At 38.3% G+C, this 22,888-nt stretch overlaps 1 protein-coding gene across 6 annotated transcripts in view; it reads left to right on the top strand.

Moving 5' to 3' along the window:
* LDB3 (LIM domain binding 3) overlaps positions 1–22,888 on the top strand; it is a 125,467-nt gene that overhangs the window by 12,753 nt on the left and 89,826 nt on the right. The window lies entirely within an intron of this gene.

Genomic DNA, 22,888 nt, shown 5'->3' with positions numbered 1-22,888 from the left:
AATGCTTTATAGCTAAAATGCACAAAGCTTTTTTTATGTTGTATTTTTGTTAGTGTAGGATATCTGAACTTAGTAAATGTCAGTCTTCCATAACACTGCAGATAACTCAGTCATTAACTTCATTCTGAATATGTTACCTCAAAATGTTATTCAGCCAGTGTGACATAAAGTGGAAACTTTGCTCTGCAAATATGCTAGCACTAGTTTTCCACAGTAGCAACAGCAGTTCTCATCTGGTCACTTTAGTTGTCTAATTAGCAATGTCAGGAGAAGATTATTTTATAGTCATATAAGAAGTAGACTTTTTAAGAAAAACTTTTAGTTGCACTCAGAGTACCAAATCAGTGTATTAAATGGGATGATCATCAATTATGATCTAGCACTGATTGTCTCCAGCTAACTCCAACCCACTATTGGATATAGTTAATTTGTTTTGTGTGTAACTGGAAGTTTCCGTAAAAAAGTACCTGGGATGTCATAATTTTATAATAAACCATTAAAATCTGTCCAACATAATGTGATTCTGCTTTTCTTTGTTCACTGTGTTTTGCTGCAGAAAGAACTAGTTGCTCAGTGCACAGGTAAATTATTAATCCGTATTGAGAGATCATGAGGAAGGAGGGGAACTTTGAACATGATAAAAATCAATATTTTCAGGTTTTATGGAAATAAATTTAAACAGAGTCCGACTATGTCAGCTATGCATGCTTTAAAATGAATAATGAGAATGGTGGCTTCTATAGCAAGTGAAAGGGCTGTTTCTTCTAGTACCATTGCAGTTAGTCTTAATTAAAAAATTAGATTAATGAAATTTCAGAATAGGCTTTTTGTTACAACTGTATGAAATCTTAAATCCTGATTTTACAAAAGTATGCTATAATACTTAGTAAATGACACTTCGTAAATAATTAAATTCTTGTTAGTACAGAGTGAGGAAAAGGATGTCAACGAATGTGCTGTTCAGTCACATTGTATTGACCCATAATTTATGCAATATGACATAACTGAGAGTAAACAGGTATCTCCTGTCAAAATGTTCTGTATAGATGATGAAAAAATGATGTATGTAATTTAGGCCCTTAAGTTATGAGAGCAACTAAGTGAAATAAAAGCTTGATTATATGAGCTGTCAGTATTAAACTGGCCCTGAAGCTTAGTCTAACTCTACTGTTAGATATCCTATGGGAACAGATCTAAATAGTTCATCAACAACAGCTTGATGAAATGTAATTTTTTTTTCCCCAAATATGAAGCTTTTTCTGTTATTCTGAAAGCCTTCCAGGAACTAAGAGCAATCAGCTCTTAGTTATAGAGGGATGAAATAACGTAATTTTTCCAGTCATTTTGAGTGTCAACTATCTGTTTCTGGAAGTAAGTATCCTGAAAATAATTATTTTCCAGCTAGTGGATACCTCCAGCTGACATCTTCAACATGCTTACTACAAGGTGACTCTTATTGTTAGCAGTGGCTAACAGCCATTTTTCCAGAAAGTCAATGAGATCCCACTCTTCTTTTAGGAAGGCGTGATGGATCAAATGTCTTCAAGGCATGCAAATCCCATGGGCTGGGTAGAGTTACTTTCTGCACCTCTCACATATGTAGTTGGTGTTTTGATTATCCATGCCACAGGTGTTCAGTGCCTGGACATTATGAATATAGGTTTTAACCTTTCCCCAAAATCCTTCCAAATACACTTGATTTGTAGTGATGGCAGCTGAGGATTAGGAATAACAGCCTTTCATATGCAGGCACCCTATCTCTTCCCTTTCCTTGCTTAGAGACCAAATTCCAGCTGCTGGGCTATTTTGGCTCCCTCACTTGCTGCTCTTGGTTAGTCATGTGTAACTAAAGGCATAAGCCCTTGTTCTCACTAAAGGTAACTGGCTCAGAGAGTGCACACTGTAGGCAATTTTTGGCTTTTCAGTTTCAAGCCGGTATTAGTGACAATTAGTCCTTGTGGCATGAAGAAAAATGACGTTAAGGCACTATAGTACCAACTTTACCTGGTTAGGGTGGCATGTGTGCTCTTCAGAAGCCTCTGTGGGACTCTCATGCTATATTTAAAGCATCCTGTAACTTAGGAAGGTATTTGATTTGGAACGAATGCTGCATTTACCTCAAGCTTCTGGAATGGGACATAGTATCCAAAACTCCAAAAATACTACATGTAACCCCAGATTCTGGCACATAGTGCCAAATCAGAATGCTCTGGTATTAGAGTGAATTTGGACTGTGTTTTCTTGATCGCTGGGACTATCCTCTATTTGAGAATGTCAGTGTTCTCTCCTTACCAAGTTATAGCTAGTTCAAAAATGGCCAAGGGTAGTTAGTGCTATGGCAGGTGTTTAAAAAAGAAATACCCAAAACAAGATGTTCTATTTCACTGGAGTTGTCTAAGTTAATCTGGGAAACAAATGGTCTTCCTACTGCCTTAACCTTTTTTTGTAAGGAGTTGCAAAGTACAAACATCTTCCTGACCTTCTGCCAAAATTGCTCGCCTGTCTAGAAGGTTCTTGTCTCACTTTTTAACTTAATCCTGGATTTGTTACATCATTTTAACTCCTTTTGCCAGCTCTATGAGGTGGGGCAAATGAGGATTTCATTATTATGTTTGCTTTCCTAATTGCCAGAACTAGTCAAAATTCCTTAAGAGTTGCCATCTCCTTAAACAGCAACAAACCAAACACGTTTCAGCAGCAATCTCTCTTCAGTTTGTCTACTCCTTTGTACTGCTGCTTCTGAGTGTAAATAAACATGTGCTGTGTTGATGTATAGTTCTTGGTAGTTCAAGATGGGTGCTTGGAGGTAAGCCCCTGACAGAAAGAATGAACAGACCATTGTGTCCTATAAATGTTTGGCTGTTTCATTCCCAAGGTATAGCAAACATACTGTCCCTCTTTGAGGGAAGGAATATCCCACACTTCGGAATTGTATGCCTTAGTTGTAGCAGCTGACTGCAAGGACAAGTGCTGGTATTGCTGTGGGTTGTGGTCATGTGGGGGAGTCCCAGTGTTGTCTTTTGGCACTCATCGTTGCTTCATGCATGATGGTGCTCTGCTGTCTCCTGCCTCTGTGCGCTTGGAATGCTGTAGTGGGCTGCCTCCCCTTCCCGCCATTCCTTGCTCTGCCCCACCCATTCTCCCTCATCTGAGTCTGTCATCTATTCTTTGCTTCAAGCTTTGCGATGTTCAAATTTAGTACACTGACTGGAAGAGCAAGGAGATGAAGACTGCATTTGGAAAGTGAAAGTTACAGATTCTTCCACAATGTGTTATAACTTCTTGTAGTAGAGTGATGGGAAATATGGAAAGAATATGCAGAATGAAATAATACAAGAAGTTGGCTAATGAGAGTTACCTTATGGAGGCTCACAACCATGCGTGTAGCTGTGGGTTTTCCTGTTTCTCTGATTACATGCCTTGCTGTATTAAATAGTCTGCTAGCCTGTGTTGCGGAACCCAAGTGGCAACTAATACCAATATCATTTGTGTGTTTAGAGGATGTCCACTGAGAATTTCTGGGAGGCTCTCCTCTCCATTTAGTACTACACATCCTGTGGACCACAAACTAATTATTTTTTCCTACTTACTGGCAGCTTCCTTGTTTTGCTATATTTCTGCGGAGCTTTGCTTCCTCACCCTGCAAAATATTATTATAAACTGCAACCTCCATCTTTTTCTCTGAAGAAAATATGCCAAGGGTGGAGAGTAGGAAATATTACTCTTGATAAACGTGAGTAGACAGTGGTTGTGAACATTTCCACCTATTCTTAGTGGCAAAACACAGTTAACACTCCCTATGTGGGAACATGTGCTTCTTTTCTAAACCTGCACCTGTCTTCTGGGACTAATATGATATACTTGATTTATTTTTCTAGAAATCATTCTTTAGATAACCTCTAGAAATAGAAAGGCAAACAAAATAGAGCTTAAAAAATAATCTGCCCTGTAGAATAACAAAAAGCATTTGAGGAAAGTCTCATGTGAATATATTCTTCTGTGTCCTAAATGTCATTAGAAAGACACTAATGACATGGATCAAAAAAGTCTGAATCTTTAACTTGTACAGATCTGGTGTATTTCTTTTATGCAGTGCTTTCAGCTTTGGGAGTCAGAGGTAAATAATGTGGGGGGTATAGAACAAAATTTATGTAAGCTCCAGATAGTTGGAATTAATCCAGTTTTAATTTTGGATCATTTTCATAGACCTAATGCCAATACCTTTCTTAGCAAAAAATGGGAAGAAGTCTAAGAATTGGTTATGCACACGAACAAGACTGCTGTCTGGAAGAATATGAAGCAAAGAGGTATTATGCTATAGGTACTTTTCCAGGGCATGTGAATTGTCACAGACCTTATCCCAGCTTGTGGGAACATTTGGGGGAGTGTAGCGGGGAGTTTATCACTTCACAATATTGAAGACACGTTTGCAGTATGATTGACAACATGAGGAGGTGGTATATCATTTCTTTCCGCATCAAGGGACTAGAAGCAAGTGAATCCAAAACTAGGACTTAGCTGCTTTATTTATCCCTTGAACAGGTGCAGTACAAGCAGCTGCAATAAGATCTTTCATGCACTCCACCCGTGATTCCCTGTAGTTCATGTGTCCTAAAGACAACCTCGAAAGTAGGCAGCACACTCTTGTACAGTATTATATTTTGTAAGTACAGTGCAGGATGCTGATCCTTCCCATGGAAACCCAGAACTGGATCCTGGATCTGAGTTGCATACAATTTTGTGATATGGTTAAATATTTCTCGGGTTTTTTTCTTGCAACTCTGAGTGTTTAGCACCATTATTTAATTTGGTCTGTAACTTTTTTATTTTAATAAAACTTCTTATCAGCCAGCAAACAGGACAAAAGAACAGTTGTAAATTTATTTACCACTTAAAATTATTTGCCTCATACTAACTAGACTTTCAGTTAGCTACGTTTGAGGAAAACATTGCTAAGAGTACTTTTGAATAATATTTCTTTTGTCTACGTTTAATCTTGATCCCCCTCCACTGATTTTGCAGGAATTAAATTGGATCTCCAAACTCTGGAGGCCATGGAAGTGCTCTTGTCAGGTAGTTAATTAAGCCTTCTTTTTTCAAAGAATAGAGAAAAAAAATTAGGGAGTTCTTTTGCATTTAACACTAGAATATTTACAGTGAATTTTCTGGCTTTGAGGCTAGCAGTCCTTAATTTTCATCTTCTGCTAAAACATCTACTCCTGGCTGCTGTCTGAGAGTAGTGACTGCCTGGCTCATACAGCTGCCTTAACATGAGGGTGTCTTTGTGTATACTAATTCTGTAAAAAGGATTAGTGTAGAAACAATTCTTTAAAAGAACAACTTTTCCAACTGCAGTTCACCTATTTTAACAATAACCAAATATGGATCAAGAAGCAAGGAAAAAGAAATTTCAAAATTTCCCCGAAAAAAGAAGAGAGTGCATGTCATATTCTGAAGCTTGTTTGTATCTTCCTGTTGATGCTATAGTTACATTATTGTGATACTCAGTAAAAATTATTTTCTCAATATGTCACAAACTAAAACTGTTCTGGCTAAACTCTGAATAGCTATTTAAAAGCTGATGAGTCTAATCATTTCCCAACATTTATTTGAATACTTTCATGTATTTTGGTGAAACCATCATATTAAACATTCCGCATCTCTATCTTTCTTTTGGATTAAAATTTTAAAATTTTACAATTAAAAAGGAGGGGAGGAAATAAAATAATAGTATATTTGTAAGCAAACATACCACTTCACGAGAGGACTTGCAATGTCCTTGGTGTACTTGTAGTTGTTCAGTTTCAAATTTGTGGGTGGCACTCAAGAAATGTGCTCCCCCTATTGTCTTCTGAATATACACTGAATGTGATCAGTGATTTGTCTTTGGATTTAAGTGACCTATAGAAAAATCTCTCATGCTTTTTTTTTTCTAAATGTCTATGTTGAACAGATCCCCTGATAAGTGAGTATATATATATGTGTGTATATATATATGTACATATATGTGTAAATGTATATATATATATATGTACACATGCTTTCCTCTATCATTTGAATCATAGAATGGTTTGGAAGGTACCTCAAAGATCATTCAGTTCCTCCCTCCCTGTTGCAGACAGGGTTGCTAGACGCTAAATCGGGCACTGGACCAGATTGCCCAGGGTCCCATCCAACCTGGCCTTGAATGCCTCCAGGAATGCAGCATCCACAACCACTCTGGTGTGCACTTGCAGCACCTCACCACCCTCTCAGTGAAAAATTTCTCCTGACATTTAATATAATCTGAACCTCTCCTCTTTTAGTTTCAAACCTTGTCTTATCACTATTTACCCAGGTAAAACAGTTGCTTTCCCTTCTGTTTATAAGCTCCCCTCAAGTGCTGGAAGGCTGTGATGAGGTCTCCCCACAGCCTTTTCTTCTCTAGGCTGAACAAGGCCAGCTCCTTCAGCCTATCTTCATAGCAGAGGTGCTCCAGCAGTCTGATCATCTATGTGGTCCTCCCCTGAACCCACTCCAACAACGCATCTTTCTTGTGCTGGAGGCCCCAGACCTGGATGCAGTGCTCCAGATGGGGCGTCGTGAGGCCGGAGTAGAGGGGGACGATCACCTCTCTTGCTCTGCTGGCCACCCCTCTTCTGAGGCAGCCCAGGATACTGCTGGTCTTCCGGGCTGCAAGTGCACACTGCTAGCTCATCTTAAATTTTTCATCTACCAGAATCCCTAAGTTCTTCTCAGCCAGGCTGAGTCACACCATTTATTTTGTCCAAGTTATCTTACTCTGCTACCAGAGAAAGTAAAAATCTAGTCTAAGTTGATGGTAAGTTTATACTTTGTATTTTGTTTACTTCCTTTAGAATTCAACAGGACAAGACTTTGGATTTTTCTCCTAATTCCAGTGGTTCATTTTTTTTCTAATATTTTTGTCTGCTTTGTCTAGTTAGACAACAGTTTTGCTGTCCATTGGATGAAATTCCAAATCCTGTCCGAAAGGCTCAGTGTCTCCAGCAGAACTTGTCAGGGCAGGCACTGATGTGGACAAATGAATACATAGCCATTGGTTCAACTGTGCATCTTTGTACTATTTCTTTAGTGATTTGGGTCACTTTGTATTGCATATAAGTTGCAATGTTATCATTCTCAACTGGATGATACAACAGGGGGAGTGTCGCAATCTCATGTTTAAGGAGAGCTGCCTATAAGCTGCACTTAAAAATCAGTATTATTAACTTTAACCTCTGCTTAGGCCTGAAATATGGTTTTCATTTAGTCTTTCCATAAACATGGTTATGTTCTTTCAGTGGGAGATTAAGTAGCTGTAAGATTAGACAAAGAGCACAAATATTGGAAGCATAAGCTTATTTCAAGATAATGATGTTGCAGGCAGGGTGTTTGTATTAGTGGACTTTTGATTTTTTTTTTTTTTCTTTACACATCTTTTGCCATCCAAGCATTCTGCAATGTCCTGCTAGGAGTGGGACAGTATTTTGAAGTTCCAGTTTGGACTGAGTAACGTCAAGAGAAATCACAGGCTCCGCTCTGAAAGAGGAGGTAGCACCATAAGCATACTAGCATAGGACCATAATGAAGAAAGCTGGCCTGGCACCTACTGTTCTGTAACAACTCTTTACTGAAACAACTGTGTTCTAATGAACACAGGTGTCATCAATTTTAATTCAAACAAGGAAGCTGGAAGCTTGAAGAATAAATAGTTCTGCTTCTATCTCAGTGCTTACTCACACTGCTTACATCGGGTCTTAGAACAAATATTTTCAGTTCATCTGTGTTATTTCAAATAGATTCTTGTGTTGGTAATATTCCACTTTCAATACTTTTGCAGGGGGGAGGAAGGGGCAGAAGTGTATTATCTCTAAATAGTGTGACAAATCATTGAGTCTTTAAAGAACCAAAACTCTTCAAGTCAGAAAAGTTTAGCTTGAATGTCATTAAAAAATCCTTTTGGTTTCACATATTTTTTACCGAGTGCTAAGTCTCTGTGATATGCTCAATTTCAAATGTCTGATCTCTCTCTCTCTTTTTTTTTTTTTTTTTTTTTTCCTCTGATAAAAGTATGAAAGTATGGACTGAGTGAGATGCTATTGTTGGCAAGCCTTTAATGGGCACTCCTGGAATTTCACTGCAAGAGCCATGACTTCTGTTTTATCTGAAATCTCACTGGCTCTTGATGACAGACAAACTCTGTTTTTAGCAATGCACTGAAGGTCAGGCAAATGACTGCTTTCCAAACAGAGTAACTGAAGATACTGGGACAGATTTATTCCTGGTATAATACCACTTGTTCTATGAAGTTACAGGGGAAATAGATTTGTAAAGAGCCTTGACAGTTGAAGGGTAATACTTCTGTTCTCATTCACTTGTGTGAAAAGGAAGTTGGAAAAAAAAATCATTTAACATAAAATTATTATCTTTTTTTTTCTGTGAGTAATGCTACATTCCCTAAGATAAGAATATTTTTACCTGGTATAAACCAGGCTAGCTCTATTAAGGAGACTGAACACCATGGACTATGCCTTTTTTTTCCCCTAATGTCTGAAAATCTAGCTTGAAAATTTTTAATCTAAGAGCAGGGCTTCAGATTTTCTGACTGCATATTTCTTAGGGTTAATCTGGGAAATGTGTAGGAAGTGCTAGGCTGCTTTCCTGGTGGCATTTAGGATAATTATTTTTCACACATATTCAATTTTAGCTACAGTTTTGGCATACCTCATGTCTATACCTATCAAGCAGACTGGTTAGACATTTCTTTTTTTTGCAAGCTATCTGTGACCTTAATTCCAATATAAGGCAATAATGATTTTGCAGTTGGGCCAATAAAGGTCAGTAGTAATTAGTGAAAATGATAGAGTTGTATCATTGCTCAGCTATTAGGAAGGGGATCACCAAAGTCTTTGTAGAGTGACCACTTTAAAGGCTAAAGTTGTTAGAAGCTACAAAGAATTTCTTATAGGAGAAACTTTGTTGCACAAATCACAGCCACGTTGATGGTTTCCAAATTCACGTGGAAAGTGGAGGAACATAAGCAAGCTTGTGGATGCAGTAAGTGTGTATGTGTGTCAGCACAGAGGTTAGCTATGTCTCATATGGAGACGCTTTCCATGTCCTACTTGAATTAACCGATCAGTTGGAAATATCTAAAGCCACGGATACAGAGAGATCCTTTTGCTGGTAAAAGATGTCATTGACTATGCCATTTCGTATACTGGTGACTGGGGCTATTATTGATTCCCAGTTTCCCGTGACACTGGGAATTGGTGAAAAAATTTGAGATGATTTTTTTAACAAAGCAGTCATCATAAAAAAAAAAGCGAAATAAATGTAAATTGTATTACATTTTATTTATTAGTTGCAAATATGATTTTCGCAGTTCAGTAGCAGAACTGTATCCCTTAAAGCTTTGACAGTGTTTTAATATGTAGGCTACTTCAGTAGTAAAGCCTCCTATTTATTTCTATGGAAACTACAATACCTGCAATAACACCATTTGATGGAGCAATTTCTCAGCCACAAAACATTATTTTTTAACATAGTCACCGTCATTAGCTATGCACTTTGGCAAGCAAGGAGGCCAGAGAGCCTGCATGCTTTACTTGTAAGATCTGCGTGGCTGTCCAGAACATTGCTTATCTTTCACACCACTGTTGCCACTGCTGAAACACACCACCCACCACCTCACTATGCTAATATCCACTACTTGGTCTCCATAAATGTTCAGCAAATGTCAATGGGTGCCATTTTTTATTCACGGATGTATTCAATTCCACACCTTTTCTTCATATGCACTTCCATGTCAGATGCCATTTTGTCAGACTGCTCCTCTGCTGCTACCTGTTGCATGGCAACAACGCATAACATAATACTGGTGGGAAGGTTCCGCCTCTACTGTCCTACCACCAGCATCTGCCTCTGACACTGTGGGCCAGCTTAATAAAAGAGGAGGCGTTAGTTTTGGAGCAGCCCTTGTACTTCAGTCTTACCTTCAACAAAAGTTACAGGTCAGCAAGTTTTTCCATTAGAAGGGCAAAATATTTCCCTGGTAATAGATATCCTGATGTTCATAAAGTACAAACAGCTGTTACAACAATGATGCAGGACTTCTTCCCGTTAGCTTAGCTTTAACTAATTCTATACCCATAAAGGCTCTGCTTTCCCGAATCATTTGTGGCATATGCTTTTTAAATCCATAAAACAATCCTGCACTTGCTGTATACTATGTTCTAACGCCAAAGCAAATCTATGTTCTACTTGTGGCACCTGCTGTGGCACCTGTTTCAGCTACTTTACGGTTGTACTAAGCATACTAACATACTTAAAGTCCTGTCAACATAGCTCTGATAAAGTCCTTTTGGAAAATGTATAGCTCTACCCTGAAATAATTTATCATAACTCATTAAGGGAGAGTTAATGAGCATTTAGTACATGTAACAATTTGGATTTGTACCCTTTGTGCAATAGGGGCATGTATGTAAGTACGAGCCTCGTATAGTAAAGGGATACTTCCATCTTTAACAAAGCTAAACAGTTTCCTGGTACAAATAAACTGAATATTTAAAAACTTAAGTCAGTTAAAGTATTAACAAGTGCTGTTACACTGAAAGCTCTTAAGTCGTCAGGTTTTGGAAATTGAATGCTGTATTTTAAAAATACTGTCACAGGTTAATTTACAAGCTTGTAACAAATAGGGAAGTATTACATTTTACTAATGTCAGTGTGTTCAAATGATAGGTTTAAAAAACGTCGTATTGTGACATCACTGACTGATGGAAATGTTTGTGCTATGGACTGGCAAATACTTTGTCTAGAGCTTACATAAAATCATACACAGCTCTCAACCTCTTTCATGCTTATTATGTATTATAACTGGATTTGAGTGTGTGCACAGTCTTCACAAGGATGATGTTTCCCAGTTGAATTGTTGTATCTATTACGTAAAGTTATAAATGAAAACAAAATATTTTAAAGAGTTGAGAATTTTAAAAATCTTAATATTAACTCATAACTGTCTAGTACAAAGAGAAAGGTGGGCTACACAATAGCTTGGCAAGAGGGCAAGTTAGGTGTGAGCCTCACCATCACTCTTTTGTGAAGTGAGTTCACTGTAGCTTCAGCCATATTCATTAGAGAGGGTTTCTCTAATGTAAAGATGAGATGAACTTTCAAGCTCTTTACTACTGATAGGAACAGGATGGTTGCTCTTCAGGACGGAAGGAAAAAAGAGACACAAGCTACAGTCTGTCTACTCTTCTTAGATTTATCTTCATACTCATGAAATCAGCAAACTTTAACCTAAAACTGTAGTGGGAACAGAAGAGCTTCTAGAATCCTATTGTAAATTAAAAGTATGTTTTCCAAATATTATTTAAGAGGAATTTGTTGATATTTTACCCAAGATGAAAGTTTCAACTAATATGCCATTGTCAGGCAGCTTCAAAGTCGCTTGTAGTGTTACAAAGCAGTTAACAGAGAAACTGGGATGCTTGTGTTTGGAATCAAGAGATTAAGTTCAGGCTAAGTAATGGAGAATTGGGACTACAATATTTTTGCTGTATTATTTTTGCTGTATTTTTGCTGTATTTATTTCTAATATTGGCAGTAAAAAAAAAAAAAGAAAATTAAAATCCCAAGAGACAGTTCTCTGGTATTCTAAACAGGCTGGGGCCACAGGAGGAATATGCTCAGTGAAATTCACTTCTGCATGAAACCTCTTGACTCACTAACTTCCACAATCACCTCACTTGGGGAAGGTACTTGTAGTCATGCTGTTTCAAAAGCTGTTTACCGAAGAACAGTTCTGTTCTTTCCCTTGCTTTTTTAGAAGGATATAACCATTCAATATTTAGACTTTCAGTTTTCTATTCTTTTTTTTTTTTTTTTTTTTTTTGAGGACTGATTATCAGTGTACCTACTAATACAAGCATAAGACTAATTACACACTGATATAGCATAAACAGCACACTGGTTTCTTATCAGTCTTGACATAAGATGGTCATGACTTTCATATCTATGTCATATCTAAGCTGCAGTCAGCAGAAGCCAAACTTGACAGCCCAGTGCTTTTTCTCTGGATTATCATGTTGCACATTCTTACAGGGTCATGTGTGATTAAAAAAAAAAAAAAAAAAGTCGCCTCCCAAGAGTCATAACCAATACACAACTGTCTGTAGAACTTCTGCACTCATTGCAAATCTCTTCACAGGGTCTGCAACAGATGCTAGAATTACGCTTGAAATTGACGATTTCATGTCAGTTCTACTTGTTTGTGGTATTCTCACAGAGCAGCAAATTTAGAAGAGGAATGATAACGTTTGCAAGCAGAGAATCAAGACTGATGTTTTCTGAGACACATTTTTTTCCACTGTGTTTTGACTTTTCCATTTTTCATTGTATTTTATCAAGAACTCCTTTTAATACCTGGATGGCTTCTTTATAATAGTCATCTGTATAATTTCTCTAAAATACTGCTTAATGCCACGTTTTTTGCTTTCAGACATATTTATTGCTTGCTAGTAGTACTTTATTACCCTGAGGTACAGGGCCAGAGTGCTTTGGGTCCCACTACACTAGGTGCTGTACGTGTGTGGAAAAGAGCAGTCAATGCCTCACTGTTTAAAATTTCCTCAAATTGCTGGTGCGTCTTTACTGGCAAAGACTAATAGACTAATATAAATTTGTATCTTCTCTGGGCAGTAGATACCTTCATTATCAGCTATCACTTATGCTTAATATTTCTCTCTGCAGTCTTGGGAGTCTCCCACTTTTTCATAAAATTTTATTGGTAAGATTCTATTGCCAGTAGTGAGAGAAGACTAAAGATGTGATAATATGAGTCTCTTTCTAGTTCTGACTTTGGATATCTCTAACAGAATAGCATCTTCATAAAACATGAATTGTTACTTTCTAAATATAGAATAAGAGGCTAATTTGCTTTGTTGAATTTGTATGAATTTTACTTGTACATATTCTGGACTTGTTATGACCCAAAAGATTCATTGGTATTATCTGGAGTTGTGTAGGAGATGCACAATGGATGCAAAAGGGAGAAGACGTTTCTTTTAGTCTTGGAAGCAATACAAATAGGCAGAGGGGAAGGCCACTCAGATGAAAATGCCTGTCACCAGCTGAGAGAACCAGATGGTTCTCTGTGGTGCTATTTAAAAAATGCCTAGTAAACATTTGAGAGGATCTTCAGACTTCATTAGGCTGTTACATGTAAGATGCGCGCATTGCTCACATATTATGTTCATGTAATTTTACAGTCTCTTGAAGAGCTTCATAATTCTATAAATAGAAAACCTACCCTGGGATAAAGGGAGATTACTAAATCAGTTCCTTTTGCACTTCTGTCTTCCACAGGAATTTCCTCAGCCGCTCAATAACCATCCAAGAAATCTTAATTTTTCATTTATTTCTGCTTCTTGGTATCTGAAGTAAAAGCCTCCTATTGTTAAATAAGTGCATATTCACTCTGAGAAATGTTTTATGCTACCATTGCAGTTGGCATGTTCTTGATGTGGGACACCATACAGCTCCACTTCTGCCTGCTATTAAATAATTTACCTGCAAACATGATTAATGAGACCGAGCAATGTTGACAAGCATGATACTGTGAGAGAGGGAAGGATATTAAAAACAAACAGACAAAACATTGAAAAAGGCTAGGAAGGATAGGAGCCAGTCATTCATCAAGTAATCTCCTGATTTAAGAGGCCTTAGAGAATCTTGGCCAGCAACAATCTGACAACATATTAAAACAAAAATACCTATTGATCTTGTTTATGCATGGGTGTATAGCTCTGAAAAACTTTACTGTGAAGATAACTCTGCCTGGAGAGGAGCTGAGATCTGGATGGACCTGAGATTTGCATGGTGAAATTAGGGAATACATCAATCTTTTGTCTTCTTTAGAGACATTTTTACTTTATGCAATCCAAAACGACGCTTCAGGTTCTTTTTTTGCTGACAAGTCAGGATGATGAGGTTTGTATCCTGCAGTTTAGCTAGGTCTTCATTTGAGATCGAAGTGGAGAGTTACATTTTTTTTTCATGTGTTCCTTTCATTCCTCATTTGTGACAGACAAGTAACAGTTTAGTTAGCAGAAGGAATCCCTATAAAAGTAACTGCTGTATATTTTGTCATCTACAGAATTGTTTAGTAATTCATTTGGTGCTCGATGAAGGAAAAGACAAATTGGTAATAGGCAGACCACTTCAAACTTTCTCACGTTTTCTTGGCCAAGTGAAAACTTTGCTGCTGCCTCTCCAAAACCAGTAGCTTATAACATGTTCTGCTGCAGAAGTTAGTGTCTAACGTGGCCAAGGAAAGCACTGCTAACTCAAATTCTTAACTTGAATGCATTCCTTCCACCTACGTAAATAGATGCCCTGTGAACATCTATTCCAGCACAGACTATGCAAACTAATTATCATAATTGGTGTATTTACCCTGAACCAGGAGGGGAAAATTCCCAATTTGGTCATGCTGAATTTTGAAATTTACTGTGACTAGGTGTGTAGCTCCTTACAACCTCTGATTCCAGTGCTGCTGAGAAAAATGTCTGCAGTTTCCAGGGAAGGAATGGAAAATGGGAAGTAAAAAAAATAGCTTTGACATGGAAGTGAAGCACCCACAGAACAATTTTCATGTACAAGTTACACAGCTTCATGATCCATAGTGAGCCATGCTCTGAATCAAGCATAAATGAGTATCTTAAACTAAGGAATAGGTGCACATTAATCCACGTAAAGTTTAGCTAAATATACCTGGAGAATAAGGATAATTTTCACATATAACTTAGTCATCTAAACTTTTTTACCTAAGAACATTTATTAGGTAGACGCCTAATCCATTTTCAAACATCTATCTTAAACTTCTATACCACTGAGCATACAACAAAAGTGGTAGACATCCTTATAATTTGCTATTAGTTTCCTTCCAAGTATGATTAATTACCTGAAAGAAGTAGGAATGTACAGAAGAGTGAGAGCTGAGGAGCATACATAGAGGGCATGCTTCAAGGCCCTACCCAGAGAATTCCACTAAAACCTGAGTGCTTCAGAAGAGTAATCCAGCCTTAACTTGTTGCTGCTTATATCATTAAATGGTAGATACCACTTCTAGATGAGATAAAACAGGAAAGAAGCAAAGTACTCAGAAAGAACTGGGTGAAACATTGATCTAGACTTCCTTATCTACGAGACAGTCATTCTCTAGCTCCTAAAAGATTGGTAGATGAATGCTGAGAAATAGCTAATACACGTGATATTACTGCTGGCACGGAGTCCAAATTTCTTAATTGTCACAGCAAAAAATAAAAGTCAAAGCTTCTCTTTTTCCAATCATGGAAGCAATTATATTTTTCTAAAAATATAGTGAATATGCCATTGGAAGGTACAGTAAAGTAAAAATGCTTCACTATTTTTGAGAACTCTAGAGACTGGGAGTTTGGAAAAACAACAACAACCACAACCCCCCCCCCAAAAAAAAAAACAAACCAACCCCATCTGCAAATTAAAAACCCGGTCACTTTATCCAAAGATAATTGAGTCTGCTTGAACCATGCACTCTGCTGAATTAGGAGTCATGAGATCACATTTTCCTACCTTTATCTGGGATGGAAATTTCCCTGGAATATCTTTCCTTGCAGTGTTTGGGAATTTTTGAGTCATATTTCAGCCTAAAACTTGGGCATAAAAATAGAAGACAGTGATGAAGGTGAGTGGCATTGTTTGAATCTTCAAACACAGTTCAGTTTAGATGAAGTATTAACCATTTAAGGTCATTAATTTCTTAAAGCTCTTTCTAAATGATCTGCTTCTTTATCTGCTTACAGTTTCTCAAATTTATGGGATGTTCTTGTTAAAACTTTCAGTGCACCCTTCTTGAATGTTGCATTTTCTTACTTTACCTGTAATTTCAATTGTACTTTTCAGGATATACTTGCTTACAAACAATACTGATGTTGGTTTAATGAAGACTTTCTGTACCATTTCAGAATATATTTTCTCGTCTATGTAGTGCTTTCTAAAAGAATTTTTCTAAGAAAAAATTCCAGGAAAAAATGCAGATAAGAAAGGGAGCTCACAGGGAAGTACTTAGTGGGGAAAGAATGCCAGGTTAAACTTTGTGTGTGGCACATCCAACTGATATAACTTCTTTCAGGCCAGGAATGAAACAAGCTCGTGAATCCTATATTATATAGGAGCTACTCTGTCAGATCTTACTTAGCCTCATGTTTCATCATAAGCTTGATTGTGAATAGGGGAGAGGAGAAAGCAAGTGGGTAATATTTTTATGGTCACTGAATCTACCCTTGTTGCAATTCTAGTTAAACAAAAATCGCTGTTTCTTTCTAAATAAATAATACTGTTTTTCCATCTTACTAATGTAATTTTTTTTTTTACTTTGAATCTGAAATAGCCTTTATCTACCGGCAGTGCTAGTACATTAATACATCTTTGGCATCTTTACTTGACTGAAACACAAGACCAAAGCTTAAGCTACTAAGTTTTGTTGGGTAAAATAAACATCCTCAGTCTCCAGAACTTCTTTTTCTTCCTGAAATCTCCAGTATTTTCCAGGGACTCTGCTGGGATACCAGGCGGGATGTTGTTGGCCGCTAAATATAGCACAGCATATTGCAGAAGAAATCTGCATTGCACTTCCTTCTGAAGAACTTAAGTACTGTTCTTTATTATTATTATTAATATTATTATTATTATTATTGTTATTGTTATAAATCACTTTAAAATTTAAGTTATTTTCCTCCTGGAGTTTTGAAGTTTATGCTTTTTTTTTTTTTCCCAGTGCACGGATGAATGCCACAGTTGCAAAACACTTACTCTTGAAGATAAGAGGAGTGTTTGATAGGTAGCTGCTTCTGATACTGCTGGGCAATCCAGCTGAAAGAGATTGTCATTGAACAGCCTCTAAAACCTTGAAGACAAAATCGTGACATGATACTGAATGTAGTTCATGCAAATTTAGTTCTGATTCAATGTCTTTGTCTCTGTGAACATGTGCTACATTTTCATCTTCTCTTCTGCCTTTTTTTGCTAAATTAGCTTCTGCAGGCAAAGCATGAAGTTGAATATTACACATTTTTCACTTAGGGACAGGACTGCTATTTGCTACATCAAACTAGCATCTAGCACTTTGTTGATCAGAGGAGGAATTATTCCCCTGGCAGGCAGAAACAAAAGGGACTCAATAAATATGTACTTAAAAAGAATAGTTAACTGTAAAGCTGCATCAAAGCACCCAAAGTTACAAACACACAGGAGCAGAAGAATGACCTACAGATTAAAAAACTGTGCTTCAGCCTCAGGATGTGCTCAAAGTAAAAGCTATTTTATTTTGAGCTGTTTAATATCAGAAGTGGCTGCAGGCCACTAAATGTCAAACAAAAACACACAGTATTGTCTCAGACGTCCTATCTGTGAGGCCTAATTGCTGCTGAGGACATCAAAACTCCTTCAAAATTATAAAGCATTGTGGTCTTGGTTATATACAACAAAGGGCCTTAAGCAGAATGAACTTTAAAAGAAAATCTTACCATAGTGGCCAATAGGAAAAGACATAAAACCTTCAGTTTCTTACTAATGTTTGTAGGGGTAGATGAGACAAATTGCTTCTATCAGGAGATTAAAATGCAGAACGTAGATTGAAATAAGCTGAAAGCTGTGAAAATCTGAAGGGTACATTGATAACTAAGCCAAACTTTTACCTTATAAAATTGCCCTAAAATGAATTCAAATTGAAAAAAATAGAGGTAGGTAGAAGGAAGCATTTGGGAAAAAAAAAATTGGCATTTGTGATCCTGCAAGCACTTACAGGCTTAGTGTAACTTGGCTGCAGGGAGTTGTCCTGTGGAAATCAGCAAAAGGTAAAGCATCAGTGCCTTAGCTATATTCTCAAATGTAATTTGCATTAACAATATTAAACTCTGGTACCAAAGAAGAAGTTAATAGCACACTATCATGGCACAATATATGATGATGAAAGTTGACTGAATAGGTACAACAGCTGTTTTTTGATGAAGTGTGGGAGAATAGAGATTACTACTGGTAATACCATACAAGATTTAGAGAGCTGTGTAGTCTTCTGGCTATGCCAGCACAACCTTTAAAAAGCTCCATCCACATTTGATTATCATCTGTAGAGTTGGTATATATAGACTGGTCATTCTTCTTGCAGACTCAGCTCCAAAACATCTCAATTTCCATTTATTTATTTATTTAAACAAAAGACTGAGAACATTTCAACCAAATAAGGTGAAGCTGGGACAGAGGAGAGAATGGCTGGAATTCCTTCTAACCAAGGGCAGAAGCATTTACACTCAAAATATCCCCCAAAACTTTCTTCCCATTAAACAATGCCTATGTGCTTCCTTTAACTTCACAGCTGAAAATCATTTACATTTGGATTGTTCTATCACCTGGATCTATTTATCTTGACAAGGAGGGTGTTTTCTCAGTCTTTGAGGAGCCTATGTATTGTAGATGAACAGCAGTCTTGTGGTAGTATTAAGCAGGAAGAAAATATGTAGTGCTGATTATGGAAGTGTCATTCCACTATGCTGTGGTATCCCCAAGGCTGAGGTAAACTAGATAGTTCTAGTGCTGACAGCAGTTCTGCTGCTGCAGTACGGATTTGACCACAGAGTGTTCTGAACTGTGTTTGACTGGATGTCCCACAGAATCTTTGTGCTTCTGATATAGTGGCTCTTGATATCCAAGAGAGGTAGATCAAAGCTATTTTGGGTGTTCTCACATGTATCGTAACCTTCCCTCCTAACTTGAAATGAAACATATCCTGAGAGGCCACTTACGTGTGCCTCTGCAGCATGCCAGCTCAGCTCTGCTTAGTATAAATAGAAACTCTTCAAGATGTCAATAGCATATTTTGCAGATCCCCTAAGTATTCACTTAAGGTGGGTTTTGTTGTCCTATTAAAAACAAATTAAGAAAAAATATTTTTATTAAAAAGCCTAGTACATTTTATTTGGGAAGGTGGTAGCTGCAAAAAGGAAATTTTCTCTAGACTTGTTTAGTGATATCATAGAATCATTGAATCCTTAGAGTTGGAAGGGACCTTTAAAGGTCACCTAGACTTCAGCAAAGCCTTTGACATTGTCTCACACACTATTCTCATGGAGAAGCTAGCAGCTCATGGCTTGCACACATACATTCTTTGCTGGGTAAAGAACTGACTGGATGGCTGGGCCAAGAGAATGGTGGTGAATGGAGTTAAATCCAGCCGGTGACCGGTCATGAGCGGTGTTTCCCAGGGGTTGGTACTGGGGCCTGTCTTGTTCAATATTTTTATTGAACTGGAGGAGCATATTGAATGTATTCTAAGTAAGTTTGCAGATGACACCAAGCTGGCAGGAAGTGTTGATCTGCCTGGAGGTAGGAAGGCCTTATGGAGGGATCTGGACAGGCTGGATCGCTGGGCCTGGGGCCAGCAGGATGACGTTCAACAAGACCAAGTGCTGGGTCTTGCACTATGGCCACAACAACCTCAGGCAACACTACAGGCTTGGGGCAGAGTGGCTGGAAGACTGTGTAGAGGAAACGAACCTGTTGGTCGATGCTCGGCTGAACATGAGCCAGCAGTGTGCCCAGGTGGCCAAGAAGGCCAGTGGCATCCTGGCTTGTATCTGAAATAGTGTTGTCAGTAGGAGTAGGGAAGTGATCATCCCTCCATTCAGTCCTGGTGAGGTTGCACCTTGAGTACTGTGTTCAGTTTTGGACCCCTCACTACAAGAAAGACATTGAGGTGCTGGAGCTTGTTCAGAGAAGGGTAATGAAGCTGTGAGGGGTCTGGAGCACAGGCCTTATGGGGAGCAACTGAGGGAGCTGGGATTGTTCAGTCTGAAGAAGAGGAGGCTCGGGAGTGATCTTACCACTCTCTACAACTACCTGAAAGGAGGTTGTAGTGAGGTGGGAGTCGACCTCTTCTCTCATGTAACTGACAATAGGACTAGAGGGAATGGCCTTAAGTTGCACCAGAGGAGATTCAGGTTGGACGTTAGGAAATGCTGCTTCTCTGAGAAGAGTGCTCAGGCACTAGAATGGGCTGCCCAAGGAGGTGGTAGTGTCACTGCCACTGGAGGTGTTCAAGAAACGTTTAGATGTTGTGTTGAGAGACATGGTTTAGTGAGAAATATTGATGATAGGTGGACGGTTGGACTGGATGATCTTACAGGTCTTTTCCAATCTTGGTGAACAAGGATATGCACAACTAGATAGGTAGCCCAGGGCCTGGTCATAGAATCTTTAGAGTTAGAAGAGACCTCTGAGGGCCATCTAGTCCAACTTCCCTGCAATGAACAGGGACACCACAGATAGATCAGGTTGTCCAGGGCCTTATCTAGCCTTGCCTTGAAAGTCTCCAGGGATGGGGCATCCACATTTCTGGACAACCTCTTCCAGTGCCTCACCACCCTCACTCTAAAAGACTTTATCCTTATATCTAACCTAAATCTACCCTCTTTAAGCTTGATACCGTTTCCCCTTGTTTTATCACAACAGATTCTGCTAGGGAGTCTGTCCCCTTCTTTCCTGTAGCTGTGCTTTAGATATTGAAAGGCCACTGTCAGGTCACCTCAGAGCCTTCTCTTCTCCAGGCTGAATATCCCCAGCTCTCTCAGCCTGTCCTTGTAGGATATGTGTTCCGTCCCTCTGGAACATCCATATGTGCAAGGACTTCAATTTTCCAGTATACTATGGTCCTCTCTACAATTAATCAGTCTTGCTCAGCTCTCCCATTTGGCCTTGAAAGGTAAAAAAGCAATCATCAAAGATAGTAGGATGCTTACGTGGTATGGGATAAGTTACCTAAGGCTGTTTCTTTGTACATGTTTCGTGCCTTTTGGCAATGTGTAAGATGAAATTGTGAATTTCTATCTAATGAATTACTTTAGTGAGTTTTACTTCTTTTATTTGCTGTCATTTCTTGTCCAGAATTGTCTTATGTTTTGTAAGAAAACCATTGATTTTCCCTTAGGAGTTGTTACATATTTTTAATGGGGGTAGGATGGGAAATTACTCATTTAGGAAACAAAACATACAATTTCTCAATTAACTTTTTCACATTGTAGATGGGAGAGGAACTGATGTCTCCAGCCTAGAGATAGCTACTTGGATTCATATGCGTGTTCATCACTTCACTGTTAACTGTTCTGCAGTGGGATTTCAGTGTTTCCTCCTTTCAGTGGGTCATGCTCTTATGCATAGAATGAGGCAGTTTTCCTGCCACTCTCAGGCACTGTGAGCTAATGTGCTTAAAAAGCCTGTGAAGGTTTGTTGGAAACATCTATATAAAACAGTGGCAAAAACTTAAGAGGGAGACCGTAATGCTTTCTGCAAACTTTATTTTCTAGTGATCCTTAGTGTCTGTCCATTCCATTTCTTGTAGAAAAACGTGCTACAGTCACTGTAACTGATAGCTTATGTCCTGCCTCTGAATTTCAGCCTAACTGTGGAATTGAATGTTTCCTTATACTATTTTCTTCTTTTGTAGCTATCCAGAGGAGAAAAATATATTAATTTGCAGTGCTTTAGCATATTTCTAATGCTAGTGAGACATTTTTCATAAATAAGAATAGGAAAGTGTAGTGTGTTGTTTTGAGGGCTGAAATCAGGAAGAGGGCAGGCATACTTGAAGTCCTAGGAAGAGGCCCTGACTAATGCTGCAAGCTGCTGTATTAGCACCTTCTCACTTGTGTAGGCCTCTGTATGTATTTTTGTCTATCTGTAAATTAGGAATTCCTTGCAGTAGGGAAGTTATGTCCATCTGTCTGTTTATACAAGCATTCTCGATAGTATTTTAACACTCAGCCACTGAAATGCTGTCTGATCCTCTCTCTCTCCCTTTGGAGTGGAGCTGAGGAGCCTTGCATGGAAACACATCTTGTTCTCAAGGTGGTGCAGCAGCTGCACTTTGTATGTCGCCTCCCAGAGCTCCTGCTAAGTAGTCCTTACTCTGAACCCACTGCAAACCTTTTTTTGGGGGCACAGCTGTCACTCTTATGCTATATATTTACCCAGTATATGGCTCTCCTCACAGCAGAGTGTAGTAAGAATTCTCTGTAGTGCATTCAAAGCAACATGTGATACTACCAGCCTGCCCACTGGTTTTTAAGCTAGGGCTATTGGAAGTCAGATTTCTATATTGCTGGAAACTTCTGAGGGCTTGAGCAAGTGTTTCTGTGCTTTTCTGAGAGATGAGAAATATACCTCACTTTCCAACGTGAAGTCTGTGCTTGAGCTTGGGGTGCTAAAGAAATGCAATTAAAATTAGATCTTACTGTCAATGGTATCCTGGTTTGTTTTGCTGGTTTTTTATTATTATTTTCTTTTGTTCTAATCAATTGACAGATATTAGTTATACCTTGAATCTTGGGCAAACATCTTACTGTGACCCTTGCAACACCTGGCAGCTGAAAGCTATGCTGTAATCTAGAGCAAGTGAGTTAAGACCATTACAAAGGTTTTCTGAAATAGCTCTGTCTAGGTTTTACTTACGTTTTAAGACAAAAGCATTAGTGGACAAAATGAAAACTGCATTTTAACTGGATGGTATTATATTTCTATATTCAGTATTAGTTCTGTAATGTTCTGTTAGAGGAAAAGCTGGGATGAGAGTAAACTAGAATTTACAGCGTAGACAAATAGATCATAGAATCATAGAATTAGTTAGGTTGGAAAAGACCTACAAGATCATTCAGTCCAACCATCCACCTACCACCAATAACCCCACTAAACCATGTCTCTCAACGCTACATCTAAATGTTTCTTGAACACCTCCAGGGACGGTAACTCCACCACCTCCCTGGGCAGCCCGTTCCAGCGCCTGACCACTCTTTCA

Source organism: Numida meleagris, chromosome 5 (genome assembly GCF_002078875.1).
Source record: "Numida meleagris isolate 19003 breed g44 Domestic line chromosome 5, NumMel1.0, whole genome shotgun sequence".
NCBI classification, from domain to species: Eukaryota; Metazoa; Chordata; class Aves; order Galliformes; family Numididae; genus Numida; species Numida meleagris.
The sequence above is the reverse complement of the archived record's forward strand: the minus strand, read 5'-3'. Positions and strand labels throughout refer to the sequence as shown.